The 25,553-nt window shown below is 40.6% G+C and overlaps 1 pseudogene across 1 annotated transcript; it reads left to right on the top strand.

The window, feature by feature from the left end:
- Positions 1 to 510: 510 nt before the first annotated feature.
- On the top strand, positions 511 to 2,794 carry LOC311183350 (cell cycle checkpoint protein RAD17-like; annotated as a pseudogene). The gene is made up of 3 exons: positions 511 to 648; positions 1,293 to 1,536; positions 1,825 to 2,794. The product of its transcript is annotated as a cell cycle checkpoint protein RAD17-like (transcript).
- The last annotated feature ends 22,759 nt before the right edge of the window (positions 2,795 to 25,553 follow it).

The following is a 25,553-nucleotide window of genomic DNA, read 5'->3' as shown; positions in this document are numbered from 1 at the left end:
TGCAGCAACATGGATGGAGCTGGAAGAGATAATGCTCGGTGAAATAAGCCAGAAAGAAAAGAAAAACATCAGATGATTTCACTTATAGAGGAATATAGGGAAACAAAATAAGGGACCAGGAAATTAATAATAACAATAAATTAAAAAACAAAATTAGCAGTCAACTAGAAATCAGAGATATTCTGCAAGGGAGGGGGAAGGAGAGGGATCAAAACAGGGGTGGGAAGATCACAGGGACAATGGTGATGGTTCACAGGTGAACTGGTGGTGGGAATTTTACAGGGACTACACTTGAGAGGAGAAAGCAAACATTGTACAAAAATGAACAATGATGTAAAACATATATATAAAAATGAAAAGTAGCAAATATAAGGACCAAAAAAAATGGAGGTATTCAAGATTGGTCAATATTTTTTATTTCATAGATATTTTTAAAGAGAAAAAAAGTGATTTTGCTACTCCCTGATATTAGAAAGGTAAGGAACACAATTGTCCTAGAGGAGTCCCTACATGGGGAAAATAAAGGAAAGAAAAGATGGGGAAAGTAAAAAGACTTTTCTAGGTGCTCCTCGGGCCAAGCACTATAGACAGCACCATCTAACCAGTCAGTTCTGCAAGGTACTTGACTGCATAGCACATCTTCTAGAGGTAAGACAATGGAAGGAATTCTTTGCATTGCTAGAAAAGCAAACTCTAGCTTGATAGTGACTGTTTAAGATACCTTCAAAGTGAGAGAGGATAGAAATCATGAAACTTCCTAAACCTAGAGCATTAGATCCCACCTAAAAAGATATATGTCACATCAACTTTTCATGATTTTTTTAAAAGATTTATTTTATTTATACAAGAGCTGAGGTACAGCCCAGAGGCGCTGGAGGGTGAGAGGATTCACCAGAGACAAAGCAGGGAGCAGTACAGCAGATGACAAAAAACACTGCAGAGGGGAGCAGCGGGCAAGACAGGAGAGGTCTGCCATACCATGTGGGTATCTCCCTGGCCAGCCAGGAATCAAATCCAGGCTATTGAGGCTGTGGACAGCTTCACAGTGCTGCACTCAACCCACTGAGCCACAAGGAAGGCCCAAATTTCATGATTTAAAAGGCCACACATGTACTCACTATTCCTTAATCCTGGTCTCAACAACTGAGCCTAATGAAAATACAATATTTGGAGAATTGCTCATATTGTCATTTTTGTCTTGTTATGTCTTCTATTTAAATGAATTATAAAACACTCTGTACCCTATACACACATTTTAATTTATCTGCTGAGAATTAAGTGTCTGAATCAAGATACACTTGGTACTGAAATATGTGATCAATAAATTTTATATTGATTACAACTCTTTGGCACCAACAAGTATGATGAAATTTCTTAATTGACTAGTGACAATAAAAGCTATTAATAATGGAAGTAAAATTATCATCCCTGATATAACTCTAGAGTTGCTCTGTCAAGGATGTTCTGGTAATATCAAAAGTGCAATAAACAGCCTCCAATTTTCTTCTTCAAAAGGAGAGAACAGGGCCTCCCTTGGTGGTGCAGGCAATTGAGTGCTGTGCTGTGAAGCTGTCCGCAGCCTTTGCAGCACCAGTTCAATCCCTGCTGGCCGGTGAGGGTCCCACATGGCAAAGCAGACCTCTTCTGTCTCGCCCCTGTTCCCTTCAGCAGTGTATTTCATCAGTCTGCCTGGTCTGTTCCCCGCTCTGTCTCTGGTGAATCCTCTCTCTCACCCTCCTGCGCATATGGCCTGTAACCCAGTTTTTGTATAAATAAATAAATAAATCTTTTTTTAAAAAAAAGGAGAGAACAATTTATGGCCAGGGAAATTGAAAGTGTCCATTAAAATCAGATCCCACACTGTTAAAATAAAAAAAAAGGGAAAAAACCTGATACAATTTTTGAAAATCAAGAAGTTCAAGTTATTGGTGGCAAAGATATTTCTCTCTTTTTCTTCAGGGCTTTGGGGAAAATACTGTGTTGCAAAAGAGGATCATTAATAGAATTAGACTCACTCCAATTGCCTTCTCATCTATCAGAGTATAAGCAGGATACTGTACTTATTCAACCTGCAGAAGTAGTAGAAATGTCACACATAGCAGGAGAGTTATTCAATTCATATCTTCACTAGAACTACATAGATTTCTTCATGGAAACAGATGATCTTATGAGAGCCAGTGAATTTCTGAGTTTTGCAGATATCCTCAGTGGTGACTAGAACACACACTCTTTACTCAAGTAATACAGTACATCCATAGCTAAAGGGGTGTGAGCCTTTCCAATAAAGCCTGAAGATTTGATCATTCTCAAGGAAGAAGATCAAGTTTTTGACCCTTGCACAAGCCCCAGTGGTATGGAGAAAATTGCCTAGCAATAAAAGTACTTTTTTCTAACTTCTATTTACCAGCTTTCTGCCTCTAAACTTAGTTGTTGCAATACCTTGCTTTGTTAATCATTCCAAAGAGAAATCAAGTTCAGTTTTCTTTTATCCAAGATATTGGGGAGGCTCCCTCTGAAGCAACACATTGGAAGGTTGAAAATGGAAGCCCTCACTGACAGGGAGCATGGAATGACAGACCCAGACTATGGAGATGAACTACAGCTTCCTGGAAGTCAGCCTGAAAAGGAAGCTTTGAGGGAACCCACTGAAACCACTGAGCAAACCTCCTCTCTTCCTTTGAGTCAGAATAGTGGAAATGAACTGCCTGCCAGCCAACCTCAGCCCTTCTCAACCAAGGGAGACATGGAAGAAGAAGGCATGACCACAGAAGACTATGGGAGCAATGGGACATAGAAGCCAGTCTGTCATATTAGTTTTATTCAGTGGTACTTGAACAGAGATAATCTATTTTCAGGTGACTTGCATTTTTTAAATTCTTCACTTGTAGCATTTCAACACAATGAACTGGCTCTACTGTCTTCTTGATGTAATTAGAAGATCAGGGCTTCAAATAATCTCTTAATTTTTTCTCTAGCATTTATTCAGTCATGTGAGTTGTGTTGGGAGGGATCAGTGTGCACGAGGTATGTTTGAACCTTATGCCAAATATCAGAAAATGTGAAGGAAGAATTCAGAATAAAGAAATACGGGGATTGAAATAAGCTTTATAAAATGGTTAGAATGCAATTATGAGTGTAGATAAACTTTGTACCCTTAAAAAAAATAGTTCTTCATTCCAAAGAGATCACTTAGATACCATCTTGTCTGATTCAAGGGTCATGAAGACTAGTTAGAAAAGTCTAAGAGAAAATGACAAGTGTCCAATTAGCCAATGGCAGCAGGACAAGAGGAGACAAATAATTGTAGGTATTACCTTAGGAAACAGGATTGGTCGCTAACTCAGTATGCCCTGACTGTCTGGATTGAGCCACAAGGTGAGTGAATGATGGCACATTAACTGAAGCAAGGCATATCTGAGGGGTTACTGGCATTCCAGAAAAAGGAAAAGTCCATCTGTACACCTTATTTGGAGGAGTTTCACAGTTACCTCAGTTATAACATTTAGTGATTTCCAGAGACATCCCAGGGTCTGCAAATGAGCTGCTGTCCTGGAGAGATTGGCTGAGTGCCTCCTTATACCCTTGACTCTCAAATCATAGAACCACTTTGGGTGGCTGCTAGAATTCTTCATTACATTTTAGGATAATGATCCTTCTTTCAAACAGAACTCAGGAGAAACCAAAGAAAATTAATCCCACAATGCCTGTTGGAATGTTGATTTACTCCTTTCCCCAACCCCACCGTCCATGACCCAGAGCTCCTGTGACTCACACAAGGAGAGCACCTGGACGTACTATAATCCAGGTTCCAGGAGACAGGCAGGGGGGCCATCGGGTTCTGGGTCATGGTGCATTCACATTATGTCCAGCATTACTTGGTAGCTAGCAGAGGAGAAGGAAATGGGGAGGCTGAGGACCTTACACCTAAAAGTTCAGAACAAAGACTGGTTCTCGGGAGAAAACTTGCCTTGACCTGGATTAGACTACCCCAGGCCAGTCAGTAAACTATGTCACTGGGAGGGTATCACCCCACCCTCTGCTCTAACAAAACAATGAGAACAGTGGTTTAAAATGCTGGAAAGTTAATTAACTCTTCACAAAATTCCATGTTATTTTAATATTCTGTGGTCATGTTGGGTGTTGGGTTGTTTTTTTTTTTTAAATTCTAACAAATGCTTAAAATTTTGTCAAGACAGAGAGAACTGCAATCATGCCTTGTTATGCTGGCATTATTCACACTTGCTAATGATTAACTCCCTTTGACACTGCAGCGATGTAGACAGCAGAGTTGAACAAACAGCTTCAGGGGGCCCAGAAATGAGTTACACTAGACTGGGCCAAGTGACTTGGAAGCTCTCCAGTACTATTTCCCTAGTTTAGACTTGTCCTAAGGGGCATTTCCATTTGGGGACCTGAAGTTCTGGAATTCCTTCCTTTTCCTGGTTCAACAAAACTAATTTATTGACCTTCAGGGCACAGTGTAAGACATCTGTTAAGTTTGGCATTTCCTTGACCTGTACAGAGAATTCTGTTGAGTGAAAAAAATCTGCTTTTTTAATTCCAGGTTTTATATTTACCGTGTATATATATCCAGGTTCTGGTCTAAAGTAGGTACCGTTTGTGTGCGCGCGCAAACCGTGCATAGAAGTCCCGAAAGCAAAAGCACGTTGCTTCTTTGTGCTAAAATTACTCCCTTTCGAGTATCTGGTCAATGCAGTTTCCTCTTTCATTGTGACAAAACTTGGAGAAATAACCAATAATCCTGCTAAACAATTGTTTCATAAGCACTGTCTAATAGCTCAGGTTCAACAGGATGAAAGAGATCATAAAACAGTGAAATCAAGGAAAAGGAATCAAATGCTGAGAAAGCCCCCACCTAGCTCCTTCTCCAGCCAGGAACTGACAGCTGAGCAACGCATGGCAGAGCTCAGAGGAGGAGGAAAGAGGCTACAGGTGACACGTTCTCCACTGCAAATGAGCAGTTTCCCGGGTAACAAACACTTAAGATTACTTCATCTCTGATTTCCTATTGCCAACCTTTGCTGGAATAGATGTCCAGGGGATTTAAGCTGAAAGAGGCTTGGGGTGAGATTTCCACATCCTCTGTCAGCTAAAGAAAGACGTGGGAGTCTTCACCGAGGGCTGGTGAGCTCTCAGTCCCACTGTTTTATCAGAACAAGTTCCCCTGACTTAAAAAAAAATCCAAGCTTTTATCCCAAAATAAGAGATTTCTTTTTTTAGTATATCCAGATCAAAAGGGGAAATAATTCCAATTTGTTTATAGAAAATGTAGACATGCCTGGGGTTATGATAAATTGAGATCTAGGTTTCATGTGGGATTTGAGCCTGCACAGCTTACAATAATGCTAGACTGTTTGCAATGTCTTTAATACAGACAATGTCTTCAGCCCTTACAAAGCCAGTATAATTGAAAATCGTAGGCAGGAGAAGATTAAGCTGTTTGATCAAGAATAGAAAGAGATATATTTTCATTGAAATTTAAGAGGCGATAGGAAGTTGAAAAAGATGACAAAAAAGCAAACACAAATTTCAATAGTGAACACATATCACTCTTCATATAATATGTTCATTATCTAATCACCTAAAATATGAATTACATCAATGTTTGAAGAAAGTCAGCATTTTCTGATTTTTTTCTGTGTGGAAGTACTGACAGAAAACAAATTTATATAATTGTAAATAAAACATGTGATTTTAGATTTTTACTTATTTTCTAAAGTACCAGGGAGAGTCCCCAGAGAATGAAGAAAGGGAGTCAATAGTGTGTCACATCAAATTACTAACAATAACAAATAATAAACTTGGTAGAGGGTCAAAGATACTACCCCAGTGGGTGATTTTCTTTTCGACTTTAAACAGTGACATCAAAACTGCATTGACCTCATCATACCATTTTTTCTAAGCTACCCAAAGACAGGCCACAATCTATAGATTGAGAGCATGGCTACCTGGCACCTGCCTGGACCTGAATGATCAGCTTGGTTTTCATGGGAATCCTTAATTACACCAGACTCAACCAGCAAAACAGAACAGGACAGTCCCTCTGTCTCTGGTGGTTTTTGCTGATCAAATGGAAACTAATGCGAGGTCCTTCTTAAACAGCTTAGCCTAAACCCATAGCCTTTTTTTTTTTTTATAAATAATAAATTTTATTTTTATATTCCCATACAATTGCAGCCCCCCCCCATTCTGACCCCAATCCCTCCCCTCCCGCCCCCGCCCCCCTAAAAGTGTCTCTGGTTCATAGTTTTTTGTTGATTTTGATTTTCACTTTCTTATAGTTAATCATTTTCCTGGTCCCTTATATAAGTTTTCTAGATTCCTGCTATGAGTGAGACCATCCGGTATTTTTCTTTTTCTTTTTGGCTTATTTCGCTGAGCATGATCCCTTCCAGCGCCATCCATGTTGCTGCAAATTGCATGTGTTTATCTTTTTTGAATGCTGAGTAATATTCCATGGTATATATGTACCACATCTTCTTGATCCAGTCATCTATTTTTGGGCATTTGTAAACCCATAGCCTTTTGCAGTGGTTAAAAAAAAGATGTGAAGCCATGATTTGTCTGACCTTAAGAGTTGTTGCAATTTTTTATGTTCTGTGCCAAATAGCAAGTTTCATGAGGGCACCCATGGGAGAACCCAGTGAGATTGTAACAGACTGGGTGACTTAAATAGCAGACAGACATTATGAGATCAAGGTATCTGCAAGGTCATCTCTTCTGAGGTCTTTCTCCTCGGCTTATAAATGGCCATTTTCTCCCTATGTTCTCACATGATCTTCTTCCCTCCATACTTGTGTGTATGCTTATCCCTGCTTCTTGTAAGGACACCAGTCATATTGGATTAAGACCCACCCTGATGATCTCTTTTTTTTAATATTTATTTTTTTTATGCATACAAAAACTGGGGTACAGGTCAGAGGCATGGGGGGTGAGAGGATTCACCAGAGACAGAGTGGGGAGCGGAACAGGCAGATGACCAAAAACACTGCTAAGGGGAGCAGCAGGCGAGACAGGAGAGGTCTGCTGCACCATGTGGGGAGCTCCCCGGCTGGGGATTGAACTCATGCTGCAGTGACCACAGATAGCTTAATAGGTTGCGTCTCAACCCTTTGTGCAACCAGGGAGGCCCGATGATCTCCTTTTAATGTAATTACTTTTTAAAAAATTTTATCTCCAAATACAATCACATTCTAAGGTAATGGGGATTAGGACTTCAACATGTGAATTTGAGGGAGAAAAAAATTCATTCCAGAACAACAATTAAATATATTAATATCCCCACCAGATATTTCACAACTACAAGGAAAAGAGGTACAGACACATAAACTTGAAGTACTGTATATGATTTCTTTCAAACAATTCAATATTCCATGCATTGAGCTAAAAATCTCCTACACTTTTAATGGAAAATCACAAACCCTGATTCCCTGTCTCCAGCCCCTCAAAAAACTTAATTTATTCCCTGAAATTATGTTGGAAAGTTTCTGAACTAAACAGGGCCACAAGGAATCATGCTCCACCCTTTCTCCAGACTGGAAAATGTTATTTCAGTTTCCTTCAATGCTTCCCTTTTCATTAGTAATTTATTAAATAAGCATGTATCCAGAAATCATAATTTAAATAAATGATAATTTAAATTATGAATATAAATTTATAATTACAATTAATAATTAAATAAATTTCAGGAACGATACTACACACCGAAGACTATAGACTTAGAAATGTAGACACCGAAGAAGATAGTATCTAACCTTAAGGAGGTCACGGCCCAGAAGATGAGACAGACATAAAAACATATTGTTAACCATGTAACAGAAAAATCTCTAAGATAAGTGGGATAGTTAATTTATGTGTCAACACAGCTAGCCCAAGTGCCCAAATATTTGGTCAAACATTTGGGATAGCCAAGATGTGGAAACAATCCAAATGTTCATCAATGGATAAATGGATTAAAAAGATGTGATGTATATATACACAGAACAGAATATTATTTAGCACAAGAACAGATATTCTGCCATTTGTAACATGTATGCAACTTGAAAACATTAAACTAAAAAGAGATGAATGAGGCACAGAAAGTCAAGAATTATATGGCATTGCTCATATGTAGAATGTAAAAAAGTCAAATGTGTTAAAAAAGAAAAAAAAACGGGGGGGGGGGGCTAAGAATGATGATGTTTTGGGCCTCCCCGGTGGCTCAGCGGTTGAGTGCTGGGTTGCAAAGCTGCCCGCAGTCCCCAGCACTGGTTCGATCCCCGGCTGCTCCCCGGGGCCACCGGAGGAGGGTCCCACATGGCGCGCAGACCTCTCCTGCCGCCCGCTGCTCCCCTCAGCAGTGTACTTCGGTCCTTCTGCCTGCTCTGCTCCCCGCTCTGGCTCTGGTGAATTCTCTCACCCTCCTGCGCTTCTGACTGTACCCAGTGCTAGTATAAATAAATAAAAATAAATCTTTAAAAAAAAAAAAAAGAATGATGATGTTTAAAGGTATACAAACTTGTACTAAATAAGTCTTAACATACAAACAGCATATTAATTATTGACAATAAATGTCCTGTAAGGGGGGCCTCCGTGGTGGCACAGTGGTTGAGCGCCTCACTGCGAAGCTGTCCACAGCCTCTGCAGCGCAGGTTCGATTCCCAGCCTGCCAGGGAGCTACCCACATGATGCAGCAGATCTCTTCTGTCTTGCCCACCTCTATCTTGGAAATGCTTTAAAATACTTCCGCAGGGACCTCCCTGTGGCACAAGGGATTAAGACACAGCGCTCTGAAGCTATCTGCAGCCATTGCAGCATGAGTTAGATCCCTGGCCAGGGAGGTGACCCACATGGCACAGTAGACCTCTCCTGACTCTCCCATTAATCCCCACAGCAGTGTATTTCAGTAGCTCCGCAGGTTCTGTCCCCCACTCTGTCCCTCTCTCTTTTTAAGATTTATTTATTTATTTATACAAGAACTGGGGTACAGACCAGATGCACGGGAGGGTGAGAGGCTTCACCAGAGACAGAGCAGGGAACAGGACAGGCAGACTGACGAAATACGCTGCTGAGGAGAGCAGCAGGCGCGACAGGAGAGGTCTGCCGCACCATGTGGGACCCTCACCAGCTGGCCAGGATCGAATCTGCATTGTAGAGGCTGAGTACAGCTTCACAGCATGGTGTTCAACCACCTGCACCACCAGGGGAGGCCCTCCCCACTCTGTCTCTGACGAATCCTCTCACCCCCTACACCTCTGGCCTGTGCCCCAGTTCTTGTGTGCATAAATAAATAAATCTTTTTTAAAAATACTTCTGCAGGGGCCTCCCTGGTGGCACAAGGGTTTAAGCACCACACTATGAAGCAATCCCCAGCCTCTGCAGCACAAGTTCGATCCCTGGCCAGCCAGGGAGCAACCCACATGGCAAAGCAGACCTCTCCTATCTCACCCACTGTTCCCCTCAGCAGTATATTTCAGTTAATTTGCCTGTCTTTTCCCCACTCTGTCTCTGGTGAATCCTCTCACCCCGGACATCTCTGGCCTGTACCCCAGCTCTTGTATGCATAAATAAATAAATCTTTAAAAAATAATAATAATAATAAATACTTCTGCAAAGGAAACAAAACAAAAAGAAACAAAAAGGAACAGTTTTCAAGGATTAGGGGCCTAAAAAAAGTCAAATATAAAAAGAAGAAAGTAAAATGGCATTTGCCCCCACAAGGTATGAGGGTAGAGGGTAAGCCTGATATTGTTTAAGGGTACAAATTTGCATCAAATATCAAATAACCCACAGGATCTAACACACAGTTTAATTAATATGGACAGTAATATTTTGCTATTTTTAATGGGGCAAATGTCACTATAGCAGCAATCATATTACAATATATAAATGCACTTGTTAAGGTGTATACCTTAAATTTACAGTGTTGCATGTCAACTAGATAACATTTTTAAGGCGGAGAAACAAATGTGACCAAAAAATCTCAATAATTGATAAATAGTTATTGGGTGAATTTAGCTCTTTGTAATATATCCTCTACTTATGAATAAGTTTTCAAAGATTTTAGTCTACCTACAAGCTGTTTTTATTTAAAAAATACCTCTAAAAGATGATAAAAACTTATATAAAAAGATAGAAAATTATATAATAGAAATACCAACCCAAAGGAAGATGGAAAAACTATATTCATATCAAAACAACTATATCTTAAAGAAAAACAAAAAATCAAAAAAAATTGGAGGAGCATAAAGAAGGTCATTACAAAAGGAATTTGTAATGGATTACAAATTACAATTACAATTACAAATTTGTAATTTGTAATGGTCATTACAAATGGAATATAATCAGGGAAGAAAAACCCTGAATCTTCCAATTCCTAATAACATCACCCCCAAATATATATAAAATAAAAATTGTCAGAAGCATAAGTTGAAAATTGATAGCAGTAATGGGGGATTTGAACAGTGAATAATGAATTGAATAGAGTCCTCTAAAAGATATGTTCACATCTGCCCCCCAAAACTTGAAAATATGACCCTAAAAAGGGTCTTTGCAGATGTAATTAAGGATCTGAAGTTGTGTTCTTCTGGGTTTATCTGGGTGGGCCCTCAATCCAATGACAAGTATCTTTGTAGAGAAATAAAATAAAGACAACTAAACAGAGAGGACGGGGCAGCGATTACAGTGATGCAGCCACAAGTCAAGGAAAGTAGGGATAAGAGAACAGGAAGGAAAACAGAAAAAGAATGGGGAAGGGAAAGAGTAAGGAAGGATTTCCTTAGAAGATCTAGGATCTTCTCTAGATCTTTAGAGGGAGTCAAACTCTACCACCACCTTCATTTCAGCCTCTGGCTTCTAGAACCACAAAAGAATAAATTCCCCACAAAATGTATGGGAATGTTATGATGGCCCTAGAAAACCAATACATATGCCTCTCTCAGTTGGCAGATCACCAGATAAAAAGTAATAACAACACATAAAAGATCTGAACAATATAATTAGCAATTTTTATCTAATAGAAATATGTGCAATTCTGAACTCAATGACTGAAAAAATATACATCCTAGTTGCATGTACAGTCTATTAAAGTGGAGTGATTTTATTTAAAAAAAAACAATTTTTGTCTATACCAAAGAATTGAAATCAATTTTTTGCCCTCTGAAAGAGCAGGTGCATTGCCCAAGTGGGAGAAAAATTGGCTTAGAACCTTCTGACCCTTTAATCTGCGAGAGACAGCTTGCCTTCTTTGTGCTTAGGAGAGAATATAGTTTGCTAATTAGTCACAAATAAACAACTACATCCAGGCCTTTAGTTTTATCTATTTTGGATGACTCTTACAGGAATTAAAATTTTCAAGGACACATAGATTCCATTGTCATTTCAAAGCAAGCACTCACACTGGAGTCATTGTCATCATTACTAGCAGCATAATTACTCTTAAAGTATCAGTCCCCGGAAGCAAGAAAATGTTGTGTTTTGTTTTTTTTTTCCCCTGGCATTGCTGATCAACCCTGAGGCTCCATAAGTAAATACACACAAAGTTAGCATGCTGAAATAAATTTTGCATGAACCAGATCATACATTTTATATGTCTCTCACAAAGTGAAGTAGGTTAACGAGTGTAACACATTGGACATCTAGAAGTCAAAAGTAAAGATAATTTTCAGAAAAGAGTAATACCTGTCTTTCTTGACTAGAATGCCAACAGAAAACAAAAATCAAATTAGAGCAACATGATGGGAGGATCCTGATGATGTCAGGTGCCTTCTCCTTTCTTCTTGAGTTGAATTGTCCACACCACTACTTCCTGGGGTAAGGACGAGGTTCTTATTTGGCACAATTCTATTTAACCATGCAAGGCCTGCACACATCCAACTTATAGAAATGCTAGATCATAGTTTTATTAAAAGAAAAAAACTCTTTGCCACTTCTGCAAGTTATTGTGCCTCCTGGCCCCTGGTGCAGGGAGAAATCCTGAAATCTAAAGCCATTTGGAAGGAGGGATGTTTGCCCAGTGAAGCATAAAGTGTGTCCTAGGATATCTGGGAGAAAGGTCAGTGTACCAGGGTTTCCGTTCATCAACTGTATACTGTCAAGGCATTTCCTGGAGGGATTATGTAATGTCTTTGGACAAAGACTTCTGGTTGCCCACTCTTAGGGAAGACTGAGCTTTGGAAAGGAACAGTTAAGGTATGAAAAGACAATTCCATAGGGCAACATTGTAGATAGAGCCACAAAGTCTGATGACCCATAAAATACTTTAAGTTCTAACCAGCTCTTGCCACAGAACAGCGTAGAATCTCATCTCACAGCATGAGCTGCATCTGCCAGCAGACATCATGTGATAAGTTCCAAATTTCTGTTGAATTCTCACTCTTCCTCGTACTGTGGTTTCTGTTTGAACGAGATTGATTTCTTTTGAATCCCAAACAGACCTATGCTGATTTGGATGGCTGCCTTAAAGGGGTAGGGTGATAACTTCTTTGAAAGCATCTAAAATGTTAGCTAAAATCAAATTTCTCGTGCCCAATTTTCAGAGCAAAAAGAAGTGTTCTAATTTTCCCTTCTAGAAACAATAATTTTTAAAATTTTCCTCTTTTTTAAGAGATTATCCTAGGCAATAGCTAAACAGCTGATTATAAACTAACTTGTCGCTGTTATCCCTTGATTTTCAGAAACAGAGCTATTAGAACCAAAATCTTGAATTAATTACAGCATGCAAATGTTTCACGGATACACAAAAGCATATTATTTTTGGGAGGCAGATATCACAAGCCAGGGGATGTTAATGGGTAAAGAGAAATGCTCAGATCTGTGCTGGGGGAGACAAAGGCTTTCAGTAAAGGGCCACCTTCCCCCAGATTTTCAGTAGGCCCATGGCTGCAGAAGTTGTCCTGCTCACCCTTGACCTGGACCCTTACAAACGTTTCAGCAGGAGAGTCTCAGTATCAGTGTCAAAACTGTCTTCCCCATTGTTTCCAACTATCCACACTTTTCTGAGGATCCTACTCATATCCCATTGTCCAAGGCATCAAAATATAATCTCCCCTTCAAGAAATTGGGCCCTTATTACGCTAAGTACAATAATCAGAAGGAAAAAGAAAAATATCAGAGGGTTTCACTTACAGGTGGAATATAGGGAAACCAAACAAAGGGTCAGGACAAAGACAAAACTAGCCAGTTGACTATAGATCTGAGTATAGAGCAGAGGAGGAGGAGGGAGAGGGGTCAAAACAGGGGAGGGAAGAACACAAGGGACTATGGCTGTGGGTCATGGGTGCTACATCGGTAGAAGAACTACAGGAATTACACCTGATGGGAGAAATCAAATACTGTACAAGAATGAACAATGAAAGAAAATAAATAATAAATTTAATTATAAGGAAAAAAGGAAGAAATTGGGTCCTAAAGTTCAACAAAGACTCTACAACCAACATTCAAAGTACTCAAGATTCAAAGCCCCACAGGAGCCCATGATAGATTTCCATCCTGTGTCTCTCTTTTCCTTCACTTATTCTCTGCTCCTGCCACCCCACATCCCACCCACCCTGAAAAGGAAAATAAGAAAGATATGTAGGGCTTCCATGGTGACACAAGGTGTAAGTCTCAGCACTATGAAGCTATTTGCAGCCACTACAGCATGAGTTCCATCCCTGGCCAGGGAGCTACCCAAATGGCGCAGCAGACCTCTCCTGTCTCGCCCGCTGCTCCCCTCAGCAGTGTATTTCAGTCAATCTGCCTGTTCTGTTCCCCACCCTGTCTCTGGTGAATCTTCTCACTCCCCCTGTACCTCTGTTCTAGAACATGGCTCTTGTATGCACAAATAAATAAATCTTTTTAAAAAAAAAGTAGTCAATGGTTAAAAAAAGAAAGAAAGAAAGAAATGCAATGCTCCCCAAGTAACATTTAAACCACACTAACTTCAAACCATGAACATTTAGACTAGTCCAGCCCTCTCCAAAGGTAAGTAGTTCCTGAATCTTTTGTCTTCTTTGCCTGCTTCATCAACTCCTTAAGAGCTTTTGCTGCCCAGCCACACCCTTCCTTGTCTCCTCTTATATCCCATCTCACCTCTACCCACTGGATTTTCCCATCCCTCAGCTTTTAAGAGGCACCTAGAAGAGTGCCAGGTGGTACACAACTTCATCATCTGTGCATGGTGTTGCTCCCAGGGGTGACAATAGTTCTTAAATTGAAGATGGGAGCAATGAGCTGGGGAAGAATTAAATAATATATCTAAGTTGAAACATTATTTCTGTATTAAAACAAATGCAGATGTATTATGAAGTAGAATGTAAAATACACATTAATGTTTAAAATGAAAAAGATGACTTCAAAGAATTTCAGCATCTGTGGAGGGTGCTTCTGGCGGCACCAGCAGATTTCTCTTCTTATATATTCTCCCTTCCCTCTACCTAAGGGTGAGCAGAGACTCCAGAAAACACCTGTCAAATCCCAGGCTTAACTTATTATCAATTTCTTCATTCTCCAAATTGTCTACTGTGTGTCAGGGCTGTGAATATAAACATGATTTAAACACAGTCCCTACCTTCAAGCAGCTCACAATTTAGAGAGACTAATGTAAATAAGTAGATACAATAGACTGTAATAACTTTTATAATAAAGGTACATGCAAATGCTATGGTATCACATAAAAGGTAGCAAGTAATCATTTCAGGTAGAATCAGAGGAAAGATTAAAGTCTGGTAATCTGGCCATGCTCCTGTGACAGAGAAGAATTGTTACACTGAGTAATCTCCATAGAAAAGGGAGGTTCCATGTTCCCTGCACTTTCTCATGAAGGGTGGAACTGACCATGGAAGACCAGTCTTAGAGAAGACACATGGAGAGGAGAGACATGTGAAGAAGTTCCGCTTGCGTTGGATTTGCACCGGGGATACAGGAGGACACGAAAAGAGACATATGGAGTTGAGACATGTCGAGGCACTATGGAGAGACACATGGAAGGGCTGATAATGGCAACCATTACCTCGATTTATACTTTGATTTTGCTCCTTTCATCTAGACTTGTCTGGTCCCTTCTGCCCCTTTTCTATGGGTCCCCACTAGAAGACTTATGACAAGTTTTCAGGCCTCAGTGAGCCTGCTTTGGGGCAACCCAGTTTGCTGGGCATATACCCACAAGGGTATGAACAACTTTGGGTGTTTTTTTGGAAAATTATTGTCCTTTCTTTTCTTCTCTGTACACACTAATCTTATTAAAGTTCTTTCACATTAAGATTTTGCTTTGTCATGGCCCTCCCTGGTGGTACAAGGGGTTAAGCACAGCACTATGAAGCTATCTGCAGCCACTGGAGCATGATTTCGATCCCCAGCCAGGGAGGTGACCCACATGGCACAGCAGACCTCTCCTGTCTCGCTCGCTGCTCCACTCAGCAGTGTATTGCAGTCAGCCTGCCTGTTTTGCTCCCCACTCTGTCGCTGGTGAATCCTCTCACCTCATGCACCTCTGGCCTGTACCCTATTTCTTGTATGCATAAATAAATAAATCTTTGAAAGAAAAGATTTTGCTTTGTTTTTATTCGTAGCAGATGGCAGAACCCCTTTAGAACAAGTTTGGAGGTCCTGAAGTACCCCTCAGTCTGCACACTAACACTCTTTACCTTGTATGTACTTTTTCTACCATATCTTCTACTATCAATAGATTCTGCTTTAGGCTTTACATTTCTGTGCCTCCTAATTTACTTTGGATAGCACCAAGTGCATATAGAACCTAATGTATTATTTTGATGCTGGGAAATGGTAATGGTTGAAGACACTGTTCTCGTCTAACCCCCTATATACCTGCTCAAGACTTAACCCCCCAGGACCTCAGAATGTGACCTTATTTGGAAATAGGGTCATTATAGAAGTAATCAAGTTAAAATGAGGATATTAAAGTGACCCTAACCCGGGCCTCCCTGGTGGCACAGGCCGTTGAGTGCCACACTGTGGAGGTGTCCGCAGCCTCTGCAGTAAAGGTTTGATCCCGGCCGGACGGGGAGAAACCCACATGACACAGCAGACCTCTCCTGTCTTGCTGCTCCTCTCAGCAGTGTATTTCGTCAGTCTGCCTGTTCTGTTCCCCGCTCTGTCTCTGGTGAATCCTCTCACCCACCACACCTCTGGCCTGTACCCCAGTTCTTATATAAATAAATAAATCTTTAAAAAAATAAATAAAATAAATATAAAGCGACCCTAACCCATTATGACTGGTGTCCATATAAAAAATGGGCAATTTAGACAGAGACACAGATTGAAAAAAGGTGATATGAAAAGACACAGGGGAAGATGGTCATACGAAGATAGAAGAAGAGGCAAGGAAGTATTCTTCCCAAAAGCCACAGAACATGAGAGAACACTGCCCTGCTGACACTCTGACCTCAGACTTTCAGTCTCTGGAGACAATAAATTTCTATGGTTAAGCCACCCAGTTTTTGGTACCTGTATGGAAGGCCTAGGAAACAAATATATATGTCTTGTCCATTTGATGTTAGCTTATAACCTCTTTCTAGCAGTAAACCTCAGCTTTGTCTTCTAGGCAAGAGTCTCTTCTTGAAGTTAGCCTCCAAGTAACTTTCTCTATTGCATGATTCTTAAAATGCCATCACTGGAGCATGGAGGGATTCATTAGAACTATAATCCTTGGGTCCCATCACAGACCTACAAAGATCAGAAACCTTTTGAGAAAAACTCCAGGGGTTGGAGAATCACTGCTCTACTGCCTGTGGCAGGCAATCCACTTTGCCCTGTCTCCTGCTCCATTCCAAGTACTAAGGATGATTTGCTATTAGCTTTCATTTTCTGAAATTGCAAAACAATAAAAATAAGTTACAACTTTTATGACTGTCTCCCAATAAAACCTACCAAGACCCAAGAGTTCCTTTGGAAGTGCCTTTAATTCTATGATAGGTAAAACTGGAGATTTTCTAAATTTTCTCCCAACCCTCAGCACTGGCCTTCTGTCCCCCCGGTGCCTCATTATCCAGAGTCCCCACCTTTAGCATGTCTAGCCAAATTCCCCAGAATGCCACCTCCAAGACGATCCTTTCCCATGACACCCATGATCCAAAATTCCCTCTTCTCTCTCCTCCTAATAAAATTTCCACTCGCTCAAAAGACAATCTTAACTAAATACCTGAAGGAAACTATTTGTTAATTTAGAGTTACAATATTAATAACGATCCACCTACCCCCTTTAATATAGTATCAGTTGTTCTTTTAAGGTGATTTTTTTCCCTCAAAAGAATTCTGTTTGGGAAATCTTGAAGCACAGAGAATAACTTAAAGATCTGTTTGCTTGCTTGTTTTATTTTTGACAGTGGGGTGAGGAGTGATGGCCCATGCTCTTTAAGTGACAACAAGCTCATGGAACAAACACACATCTCACATGAGGTCAGTCCTGTTTGGCAACCGCCTTCTCGTCCTGGCCACCCGCCTGCCAGCTCGCTGACCTTGAAGAAATGGCACCAGGCCTATCCGTCTACTTTTGCCGCATTCCATGTTGGGTGGTTTTTTTTGGATATTTCAATTTCTCAACAGGAAATTTTAGCTGCTGGCTTGAATCTAATTGAGGCATTTTGTATGCATACCCTGAGACCCTCAGGCTAGGGTGTATTTTTAATAAATCAAACAAATAAATTCCAAGCATTATACTAACTGAAATGTCCTCCTGCCTTTAATGGTGGCCCCCTAAATGAAAATATTGAGAAATGCAGAAATAATGCCTCCTTAGTGGCAAACAAACCTAATGAAGGAAGGGAAAGGCCCATATTATAAAAGAGAATGAAATTCATAAGATAAATTATCCTGGAAATTGGCCCCCAGTTCTCAACTTGCAAAGATTATTCTGACCCTAAGGCTACAGAAGGAGGGGGAGAATAAATGCTTAATGAACACTGTGTGCCAGGTACTTTCCTTCTATTATGGGACAGTTGGGTGAAGAGACTTCAACCAATCAGATATAGCCCCCCAAAGGGCAACCCCAGATTTTGGTCAAACTTCAGGACTGATTTAGCTTTGCCTATATAAGTGATATTTCAAGGTTAAATAAAAACAAGATTCATTTTCCAGTTAACTCCTTAGCCTCAAAACTAAATGGAAACTAAGCCAGCCATCTGAGGAATGGAATTTAGGCCACTGTATCAGTTAGGATATTTTTTTAAGTAATCAAGAAGTTTGTGACTCTTAAATTTGAAATGTCAACGGGAAGATGGTTTTCAGGGTCTGTTTGATTGAGCAACTCAGAAATGTCAGTAAGCAAGGATCCAAGTTTTCTGTATCCCTCCACTCTGCCTTCTTCAGGTCAGTCAAGTCAAACGAAGTCAATACTTCAACCCAAATATTTGTCATGGTGGCAAAATGTGAACAACAATCCGGGGCTTCCTGCTGATAAGCCAAGTAGCCAGAAGACCGTTCTTCTCTCATATCTCTCAGAAGAGTAAGGTATCTTTCCCCCAGAGTGCTCCAGTTAAACTCTCTTTTTTCTTCACGCATTCATTCATCTAATATTTCCTAGGACCCACTATGTAATAGGCAGTTGGGGTTTATAAGAAAACAAAGCAAAACCTGCTCTCATGAAACTTAGTACCTAGAGGTAGTTTGCATTTTCACGTCTTTGAATCTCATTTGAGCTCTGTCCTGAGCTCTTTTCTGGTAACCTCTTTTCTCCCCTTTCCCCCAGGTGTGGTGGCTTTTTTCAGCTGTTCCTGGTCTCTGATTATTTTAGGTTCCCCTTTTCTTTCTTTCAACTTTTGAACATCTCTGTAACAAATCCTGCATATTAAACTCCCTGTGGTTGAAATAACAAGCATGTATTTCTTTCTAGATAGGACCTTGACAGATACAGGATGAAAACCTAAAGGTCTAGTTATGACTGGAAAAAGCTGTGAAGTATGTAGGCACATGATCACTGTCTTGAATCACGGATTATTTTTCATCAACTGAGAGGTTTCCAATCAAAATGTTATGAGTCAACAATTCTAATAAGAAATTCTGACTGCTGCAGAGGAGGCACATGTCTGAGCATAACTGGTGAATTGATCTCCAGGCATCTGTCTGCATGACTTGATTTGAGCTAAGTGGAAGGAGATCTGGTTGAAGAGGTTTTCTGAATAAGCACCTAGAGGGCAAAGGGAAGAAATTATTGGAAAAAAGCATGACGAAGCTTCCTCTCTTTGTCCAGTCAAGAGACAGAGTGTAGGTAAACATAGGGAACCAGCAGTGGTACTTAAAACCCAGGTGATAATTGACTGGAATGTTCTCTTACTGTACAGAATGCAGTGAGCTCTTGCTCATTCTTTCTTGGGTCTCACTCTACTCATGCTTGAATCCCTATCATTCCACCACTTCACCATTGTGAAGATCACAGTGGAGCTCCGTGTTCCCAAATCCATTGCTCAAATGTCAGTTCTCATCTTATTTCAGTATCAAGATTATCTTGCTAATCGTTTGAGTTTGTTTCCAAAAGTTTGTATTTTGGAGACATCCGGCTGTTCTGAATGAATGCCAAACAGCTAAAACACCTAATAATTCAACTAATCATAATGATCATAATAATAGCTGACACTGCTGAACATTTACCATATGCCAGACACTCTTCTAAACACCTTCTGTGGATTTAATCCTCACAGCGGTCCTGTGAGATCAATTTTTACAGGGAAGGACTATCAGTTATTGAAAGGTTAAGTCATTTGCCTAAAGTCCTACAGCCACTGTGCAGAGTAAGTGGTAGAACCAGACAGTCTTCATCTTTCTATTTTCGACCTTAAACAAATCAAATTCTATACTAGAATTTTTAAACAGTCATCTAGATATGTTTCAGTAATGTTTATGTCAGAAAGCTAGAGACTTGAGCTCAAAGAGGTGAGATTCTTTTATCTATCTATTTATTTATTTATTTACTTATTTATATTTATTTATTTATTCACAGTGGGTGAGACAGGAGAGGTCTGCTTCTCCATGTGAGATTCTAACGGCCAGCCCTGATTGAACCCACTGCAGAGGCTGTGGACAGCTTCACAGTGCAGCGCTCAATCACCTGCGTCACCGGGGAGGCCCCCCCTTTTATTTATTTATTTATTTATTTATTTATTTATTTATTTATTTATTTATTTATTTATACAAGCATTGGGTACAGTCAGAAGCGCAGGAGGGTGAGAGAATTCACCAGAGCCAGAGCGGGGAACAGAACAGGCAGAGTGATGAAATACACTGCTGAGGGAAGCAACGGGCAGCAGGAGAGGTCTGCGTGCCATGTGGGACCCTGGCCCGTAGCCCGGGACCGAACCGGCACTGCAGAGGCTGCGGGCAGCGTCTCAGCCCAGCGCTCAACCACTGCGCCACCAGGGGAGGTCCCCCTTTTTTTTTAAGATTTATTTTATTTGTACAAGAACCAGGGTACAGACCAGATGCTCGGGAGGGTGAGAGGATTCACCAGAGACAGAGCAGAGAACAGAACAGGCAGACTGACAAAATACACTGCTGAGGGGAGCAGCGGGTGAGGCAGGAGAGGTCTGCTGACCTCTCCCATGTGGGATTCTCACCAGCCAGCCAGGATCAAACTGCAGAGGCTGTGGACAGCTTCACAGCCCTGCGCTCAACTGCCTGCGCCACCAGGGAGGCCCAAAGAGGTGAGATTCTTAAAGAAACCCCTCCACACTAGTTTACCTTCTCCACATACTGGCTTAGCTCAGCCACAGCTGGCCATGACATGTTAACCAAAAGTGTGATCCCCATACCCACTGTAGGAGCTAGAAGGGCCTTCAGCAGGCAGAAGGTCTATGGATGCATCAACATTCAAGAAGCCCAAGGTTCATAGTGCAGAACAACAGGAAAACTTGGGAGTAGATGAGGCTCTGATCAAAGGCCAATTGAGAAATCTACTGAAGGGTCACAGGGACCTAGATAATAGGTTGAGATTCAAGGGTAGTGCTCTTAAACTTGAAACAGAAACTGGCAAAACATAGCAGGACAATAACATTAAAGAAAAAAAGATCTGTTAGCAGATTGAGAAATTTGAAAATCAGGAGCAGTGAATAAAATATAAAGCTATAGGCTCCAAAAAGTCAGAAAACTCCTCTGTCCCACACATTATATCTCCCACATAACCTGGCGCACACTCCAGGTTGAATGAGTTCCAGTTATCGAATCTCAAGCCAAAGACCCAAGCAGCACTTTCAAGTTCACATTCAGTGAACCTTGAGTATACACAACAAGAGGTTCCTTTCTGCTGAATCTAAGAGAGCTAGGCTAGAATCTCTTGAGTATCTCCAGCTTAAGGATACTGGACTGTGAATGAGTACTAACTCATATAGCACTAATTGGAGTATTGACTGAGTACTAAAGACTAGGTTGAGGCTGGGTCTGCAGTTTGGGGTCTTAGCAGTCACAAAGTGAAGGAAGGTGGAGGATAGAAACTAGATAAAACAAGCAATTTTCTTTTCTCTTTCTTACCATAAATACTCCTCATATTTCTAAATTTCTGAGTAATTGTTCATTCAGGTCATATGCTGACTGAGGCTTACTGTATCACTGAGCACTCCCAAAGTCTGATAAAAACTGATGGGATAGTTTGATAATTTTTGAGTAACCTTAGCAATGGAATCAATTTAGATCAGAAGCAGATTATTTCCAAAAATACATTTCCCTTTGTAAATACCCTTTATTGATTGATTTAACCTGGCTAAAATGTTGCTTACATGTTTTTTGACCCTTGTTAGAATTCTCCATACAAATGATTGAATACCAAAACTAAATGGCATCAATGCTCATTCCATTCAATCAATTGGAAAAGGATGCATTTAATAATACATTGATTTCCTATTATCCAAAAATGAAAATTATGCAAAACTATGAATTAGTTATAATGCATCTTTCTAGGAATATTAAAATATATTTTGTTTCCTTGTGAGAATGATTTATATTACTTCCTTGTAATTTTATCAGCTGATGAATCATCAAATTCCAGATTCAATTATTGACACTTTATTTCCAGGAAGAACCTGCATCAAGGGCTCCCTGGTGCCATAGGGGTTAAGTCTTAGTGTATAACCGCTATGGCCTGAGTTCAATCCCAGCTAGAAAGCTGACCACATGACGCAGCAGACCTCTCCTGTCTTGCCTGCTGCTCCCCTCAGCAGTGTATTTCAGTAGATCCACCTGTTCTGTTCCTCACTCTGTCTCTGGTGAATCTTCTCACCCCTCGCCACATCTCTGGCCTGTACCCCAGTTCTTATATGCATAAATAAATAAATCTTTAAAGAAATAAAATCAAGATAAAAGCTGCCATTATTAACCTCCCCATGGGTCTCTCTCTTACCCACATCTGTTTCAACCAGTCCAGGACCTAGAAGCAAATGCAACTTCTTCCCATGTCTCTCTGCTCCATGTGCCTCCTCCAGGTCTCCTCCTGGCTCTCCATCATTTTACCTTTCTTCCCATCTCTTCTTCAGCTTCTCCTCCTCCCTGTTCTCCTCTTCCCTTGGGCGGGGCAGGGAACCTGGAACCTCCCCTTTTCCTGGGGCGCTCCCTGTTACAGACATACTGTGCACAAACTCACTTCAGCCCTCACTCCTGGAGGAGTTAGTCTATAAAAACCAGTTCTTGCTTGCATCTCAGACCCCACTAAAGCAGCTCACTAGGACAGAAATGTGTACTAGTCTCTATTTTTCATATAAATAATAAATAAAATAATACCACTGCCTTTCACCAAACAGTCCCCTCCAGCTGCTCCTCTATTTCTCTGCTCTCCTTCAGAGCGTAATCCTCTGAAAATGTTGCTTCAAATGGAATCCTCCTCCCCCTCCCTCTTTTCTTTTCAGCACTGTTTTTCTCTAGAGTTTTTTTTTTTTATAATTCTTTTTTTAATTGAGGTAACATTGGTTTACAATACTGTATATGATTTGGAGGTCTAGGGTCACACCCCTTCGGAGTATGGTACCACACCACCTCTCTTTCCTCTCCTTCTGTCACCTGTACCCACCACAATGAGGCTTCCATCCCCACCAGAGAAGTTGCTATTGTCAGAGACTCTAATAACCTCCATCTTCTCGACATTAGCACATGATTTTCTAAATCTGCATGCTCACACTCTCAGGAACTCTCAGCACGGTTGGCTGTGTCCTCCTTCCATGATACCAAGCCCTCCTGTGCTGAGACAGGCATGAGGTGGGTGTATTCAAGCAGCAGAATGAAAGCCAGTGTGACTGGAGTGTACAGACAGGAGAGTGGGAGGCACTAAGGGAACACAGCATCGCGCAGGGCCTTTTAGTGAGGGGAAGAACGTGGAGAATTTCAGGGGATTTTAAGCAGGTGGCCAACATGCTCTTATGTTTTTACAGATCACTCTAGTTGTCTGTGGAAAATGGGTTGTGTAGGCATGAAAGTAGAAGCAGAGTCAACAATTAGAAGAGTCATAGTAAATTCTAAAGTAATGTTTGTTGATTTGTATTAAATTGAGAAGAAGAAAGGAAGGTGCCAAGAAGCAGAAATGTCTGGAGGACAGAAATAGATCCAAAGAGTGAAACTCCAGGGGACAGATGAAGAACTCCCAGAATTAGTGAGGGGACAATTTCACCCATGGGATTTGGCTCAGTCCCTAGCAAACCTTAGAAATTGCCAAATAAGAAAGACTCCCTGTTGGGATGTGACCATGGAGCAAATTTTCTCCTCCAAAAGATGAACACACCTTCTTCAGCATCTGGAGTTCCTATCGGCCAATGTTCAGCAGCAGGGAGATGTGACTCATTACCTTCCACTGTGTCATGTTACTCTTCAGGTCCTGACAGAACACTCTAGAAGCAGGATACAATATGACTTGACACCAGCTATCCTGTGCTGTTCTTCATTAGAGGAACCAGCAAAGGTATGAGGCAGGAGTAACCCGCTTTTGTACTCTTCCCGACTCTCTCCACGACTTCATTAGTCTCTTGATCTTTTTGTGGTTGTCATTAGGGGCTCAGAGTTTTATGTCTGGGTCAATTTCCAAATGACAGCTTTTAGTGTCAAAGCGATCAAGGAGAGCTGCTTTCCCCTCCCCGCAGTGACAGCAGCAGACAATCACAGGAAATTGATCATGTTGGATAAACTCACCTGATCCTAAAAATGATATTGGCTCCATGCTCCAGGGCAAGGCAAAAACAACTGAAAAATAATTGCCAGTACACCCCAGAGGGAAATTCTTTTCCTTCCCCAAATTTGACAATCAATCTAACCCGGTGCATGTGACTAAAAACCACTACTTTAAAGTACATAATTCCGTTTATACACCAAAACACCATGGCAATTTGGTTTAAATTGGGGGTCATTCAGTCTGGGTTTTTATTTTTCCTTATGAAAGACAATATTTATAAGAGCAGCAAGGACTTATAAAATGAAAAAGACACCCGTAGTTAGAACAAACAAGCATGACTTATTACGTATCCTATCAACCCCAGTTAGATTAACTAGTCTTTAGACATTTTTGATTACCCCCTCGATGTGGAAAACATTTTTTTAATAACAAAACTATGTTTACATTACAATGTTCTTTTCCACTAGGTCTCTGAGTTAAATGTGTTAGCTTCTTCAGAAAGCACACCGCATTTTGTATTATTTTAGTCTTTCACATATGGGAAGTCTTTAGAATGGGTTTATTAGTTCTAGAAGGGAGAAATCCAACCTGACTAATGTGATTCAGAGAAAGGCTTTCTGTAACCAGGAAAAATAGTTTGCATTCCTTTACATTTAACTGTAATCTTTTAATCTTTGTATCCTTTGAATTTTTAGGGAAGTACTGGGGAAGGCACTTTGGGTAAAGTTGCTCTCTGAATTAGTAGGAGAGCCTGCAGGGATAGGTTGTGGCTCTCTAGCATGTACTATCCTTTGAAGATCTTGAACTAATTAGGGCATGTCTGCTCACCACTTCCAGTACCTGACCTTCCATAGCAAAATGACCCGATGCTCATTTGTATGTTATTTTGAATATGTTCGATTTGTAGTTTTCCCTCTGAAGTCTCTGTTCTCTCCCCAAGCCCTCCAAAGGCCAGAGGTCCTCAGTCACCAGGCTTTCTCCTACAGAACCACCTGCCATGTCAGTTTGCCTTTACACATCCTGCCCAAGAAAGTCCAACTAGATAAATGGTCTTGATTCATGTGTGAGAAACCAGGTCATTTAGAAAAGAAAACCTAGCTCACAGTCGCAGCAAATGAGTCAAATTCCAGTATTGTATATCTTAGACTCTACAAGAAATTCTAAAAATGTTCCGTGAGAAGACTAACTGATAAAGAATAAGGGGGACATTGAGGAATAAATAAGCCAAGTCCTCCAAACACAGCATCTCGCTATAAGCAACTGTGTCAATAGTAGTTCCCACCTACAAAATGTAGTTGGTTCACCTATAACCTGTCTATCTACTTATTTACCAGATGGGTATCTCTGTTTTTCTTACAGTTTTTCCTGGATGTTTTGCAAAGACTGAATAAATTAGAAAATAAAAACTACAATTGGAAATTGTATTTTGTGCATGTTTTGTGTTGGAGGTCTTCACAGTCCAATATTTTTGGCAAATCTAAAG

This window comes from Talpa europaea (genome assembly GCF_964194135.1).
Source record: "Talpa europaea genome assembly, chromosome: 13".
NCBI lineage: Eukaryota > Metazoa > Chordata > Mammalia > Eulipotyphla > Talpidae > Talpa > Talpa europaea.
Note: the sequence above shows the minus strand (reverse complement) of the source record. Positions and strands in the feature narration are given on the sequence as shown.